Source organism: Mustela lutreola, chromosome 4 (assembly GCF_030435805.1).
Source record: "Mustela lutreola isolate mMusLut2 chromosome 4, mMusLut2.pri, whole genome shotgun sequence".
Lineage (NCBI taxonomy): Eukaryota > Metazoa > Chordata > Mammalia > Carnivora > Mustelidae > Mustela > Mustela lutreola.
This window is the reverse complement of record NC_081293.1, coordinates 43,416,255-43,421,077: the sequence shown is the minus strand read 5'-3', so window position 1 is coordinate 43,421,077 and position 4,823 is coordinate 43,416,255.

Below are 4,823 nucleotides of genomic sequence, written 5' to 3'. Positions count from 1 at the left end.
ACAAAACAAAACAACTCAACACCACCAACAAAACTTGATGAGAGCCATTAGGAAAAGGGTGAAGTTGGCAACTATGGCAATTACAGGCTCCCATCTCTCTACAGAAATACTGACAAACAAGCAAACACAGTAGGAAGCAACCTTATTAGGACACCTGGGTGGCTTAGTCAGTTAAGCACATCATGATCTCAGGGTCCTGGGATCGATCCCCACATCAGGCTCCCTGCTCGGCAGGGTGTCTGCTTCTCCCTCTCCCTCTGCCTCTGCCCCCTGACTTGTGCTTGCTCAATCTCCTCTCAAATAAATGAATAAAATCTGCTGCATTGTAAGCCACAGGTGATAAAACGGGAGTCCAGCCCTGCTACAGAATCTCTTTGCTATGTCGTTCTCAAAGTCAGTGGACTCTTGGGGCGCCTGGGTTGCTCGGCGAATTAAAGTCTCTGCCTTTGGCTCAGGTCATGATCTCAGGGTCCTGGGATCAAGCCTCACATTGGGCTCTCTGCTCAGTGGGGAGCCTGCTTCTCCCTCTCTCTCCGCCTGTCTCTCTGCCTACTTGTGATCTCTCTCTGTCAAATAAATAAATAAAATCTTAAAAATAATGGATTCTTAGATTACTTAGTAAATGCTTCATAGCAGACACTCAGATGAGGTATATCTAGCCTCCGTAATCCAAAACTACCCACAAAACATGACTCTGTGTTTCTTTCCATGGATAGGGACAACATGTCCCTTATTTTGGAAAAAATAACTCTGCACGTCATAGACCGCAGTATCTCTGGAAACTTCATCCATGTGTCAGTCCTCGGTCATTTCATCATGTTTAACTCCCACTTCCTGCCCTTTATTTCCATTTCACTGATATCATCGATCACATTATAGTGAGAAGACAAAAACATGATAAAGCTTTAGTAACAACTTCAAAAGTTAGCATTTTTTTAAATGATGCCTGTGGATGATGATTTAACTCATTCATGAGAAAGTTCTATTTATACAATGAACATGACTTTTCACATAGATCAATGACTGATTTTCTAAATTGATTTCATTTATATCTGATTTTCGTATGAATATAAAAAGGAGTGCAAAATAGTTGCTAATAAGTTATCTTCAATAGCAAAATGTAGACTTTGCAAATAGTTAATTTGCAATTATTTAAGTATCATCAGATGCTTCAAAAAAAAAAAACCCAGTCAATTCCAATAATGGGCCAAATTTTAGTCTATTCAGAGAAACTAAACAAAAGCTGGTTAGAAGTTCATTTTGTGGAAGGTAAAACATCTGATGTAACTATGAATGCAATTTTAACTTCAGCTAGAAAATTCAACTTTAAGAATTAATTTGTTTTTCAGTAAAAATACAAATAAAAATTTCAGTGAAGCACAGCCTCGTGACAAATAGTGTTTTTACTAATTTAATATACCAATGGAACAAAAATGTACTCAGAATTGTTTGCAGAACACACTGCTTTCAAAGAAACACCAATAGTCTAAAGATTGAGGTAAAACCTATAAAAAAATATTTATACATACACAGAAGAAATGAATTACAGAATTAGTGTGACAAAACTATTGACTACAAAAATTCAGGTTGACAGCACGTATTTTCATTCGTCCTTTCTTAACACCAGCCAATTTTTAGTGATGTTTGGGCTTTTGAAGAACTACTATGTAAATCAACTTAAATGTCCTACAGTGGTATTAAACATGGTTTAAATCAACTTTCTATATCTGACATGCATTTTATTAAAAATCAGCTCTAAATCTTTAATCAGCATATTTAACAGGAGGAGTACAAAAAAATCCAGTCTTTGAATTTTCAGTAAATTGAGACTTTTGAAAGTCAAGCTTGCAAACAGATAGACATTTAAATTTAATCCTACAAAAGCAGAAGTGAAATTGAAAAAATTATACAAAGATAATTCAAATGGTGTTCAAGATTTAAGTTTCAAATTCTGTAATTACTCTTTCAAATATCTCAACTGTAAGAAGGATCTTTTGATAGAGCTCCTATTTTTGTTTCAATAAATTGATATTTAACACCAGAGCAGAATGAAATTGAGATGGCCTCTGGTTTGGGAGCATCTGCATTTGGTGAAGCATTGAATAGAATTTGACAAGATTTTAGTTGTAAAAATATTTTTCAAAGAAAGGTACACTTGACTGAGGCAAAGAAACAGTCCTGTGAAAATATGTAGTCTAAAATAGACACCAGTTTCATTGCAAAAATTAAAATTATGAATAGCTTCCATTTAGACTGCTAAATGGAAACATTATCTTTGAAATTGCAAGTATCTCAATGCTTGTAAAACAGTATTTTTTCATTTAAAAATATTATGGTCAATAGAAGAACACTAATTCAAAATATCACAATTTAAAGTTTATTAACCATAAAATGCAATCTTGAAGAACTTTTCAGATAATTTTATTTTAATAATGTAATTAAGACTATATGAAAAAATTCAGTGTTTAAAAATCCAAGTGAGATACATAAAGCTACAAAATTGCTTAAGGTACAAGAGCCTATGCCATGAATACATTATTCTGTTTAATGTTACTTTTTTCATTTCTGATAATCAATATAAAGTTTGTCTTGTTTTAATGTACACAGAAAGACTGCATTGTTTTGTTTTAGAGATACTAATGAAAAATATTTTTAAAAGAACTATATTATATGTCTTAGAATGAAGTAAATCCAAGTTGTTGATCAGAAACAATTGAATTTTATTCAGTAAATTATATGGTCAGCCTAGCCATCAGCCTCTGCAATGCCTGACCTTGAACTAGCAATAATCCAGTGCCAAAGATGGATCATCATGTTATCTCTATGACCAGCTAAATAAATACAAATAAACATAAAGCATGAGAGAGAATATAGCTTGGGGGTTTAAGAACATGGATCCTGGTGCCGTACCACTGGGGTTTGTGGCCGCCCCAGAACTGCCACATTCTAGCTGTGTGACCTTGCTTTAATATCCTCACCTGTAAATGAATAGTCTTGACCTTGTGACAATCCAATCAGTCAATATATCTAAAGCATTTACGCCGTGTATAGCACATAGTGAGAACACAGTAATTGGGACCGATCTCAGTTTTATAATCCAAATATCTACATTATTACAGCTTCATTAGAATTCTCTGCTATGCACCATCTCCCTTCCATTCATACTGATGTCTTTAAACCCCTTGTTTCCATAAACATGGGAACTGCCACTGGCTAACAACTTGAATTCCACCAACTTCTTTCTCTTCCTTGTATCTCTGAAAAAGGTACTTTTTCAGTTACTCTGATTCCTTTCACATTTCAGCCTGTCTTGTGGCAAGCTAAGCTCCGTTTGTGAGTTCTTGCCAAATCTGTGCTTGATTTGCCAAATCTGTGCCTCAACCTTAGTGTATGTACAGCAAGGACATTCCTGAACCGAATCCGTCAACAGATAAGGAGGTTGTATGCATGAATTAAAATTCTCTGATGGGACTTGCACAGGCTCAAAGTGAAACTACAGTGGATTTCCACTGTCACCGATGTCTGAGCAAGAAAACAGTAGATTCACGGATGGTGTGGTCATTCACAAGTCCCCAGCCTTCAGACCAGTAGTCCTCTTGTTCTGCTTGAATCCATGGGCTGTGCTAATTACAGAGATGGCTTCACATGTGATAATGCCAAGCACCACCTTTTTTGTCTGGATTTAGGATTTTAGCAAAAGGGAAACAAGAATGGCTTCTAGCCCAGGGATGCATTTGCAAAAAGACAAAGCAAACAAAAGGAACGGGAGAATGACTGGCCAGAAGTTCTAAACAAAAGCTTTCCTTTAATAATACTTAGTGGTGAAACAGAGTGGGATGACTGTGCTTGCTTCTCTAGGTAAGATAAGCCAAGTGTTTTCAAATTCTCATCTGCATTAGAGACGTTAAGTGTTCCTGGGTGCTAGGAAGTGAGCTCTCATTCTATCCGCAAGTTGCATGGGCCTCTGGGTCTGGGTACTTGAATCAGGTGGCACTCAGTTTTATGAAAGCTAAAGCTTAATAACAGGAGCAGTATCTCCTCCAGTTTCAGAATCCTGGAAAATCCAAGAAAAATTTCTCTTCTCTTCCTGAGGCATACTCATGGCATGATTGTGACATGTTTGTTTTATCTGTGTTCAAATATATTCACCTTATGGCTAAGAACTGCCATCCATCCTTCTTTGTTCTTCCTTTTCCCTGGTGGTGATGACCCTCCCACTCTCCCCTCTTAATACTCAGCCTGTTGCTGAGGCTGCTGGGTGGCCAGGGTCCTGGGTCCCTGGGTCCCAAGTTCCCAGGGTCCTGGGATGGAGCCTCGAGTTGGGCTCCCTGCTCGGCAGGAAGCCTGCTTCTCCCTCTCCCACTCCCCCTACTTCTGTTCCCTCTCTCACTGTGTCTCTCTCTCTCTGAAAAATAAATGAATTAAAAAATCTTAAAAAAAAAAAAAAATACTTGGTCTGTTGCACAGTCTGGTCTTCTCTCAATCCCAGGCATTGGCCACATTGGTTTCTAGTTTTCCTGTTGTGATGTTCCAGTTCTTTTTGCTCCCACATTTATGCATCCACCCAGTTCCTTCCATGATTATGAAGTAGGGAAAAATCTCTCCTCTTTCCCAGAATCCCCTTGAGCAGAGGGCCATAAGCAGGGCTGCCATGTGCTCTTTCTAATCTAATCTTTGGTCCTCAATCTTTTTTTTTTTTTAATTGTTTATTAACATATAATGTATTATTAGCCCCAGGGGTACAGGCCTGTGAATCGCAAAGTTTACACACTTCACAGCACTCACCATAGCACAGAACCTCCCCAATGTCCACAACCCAACCA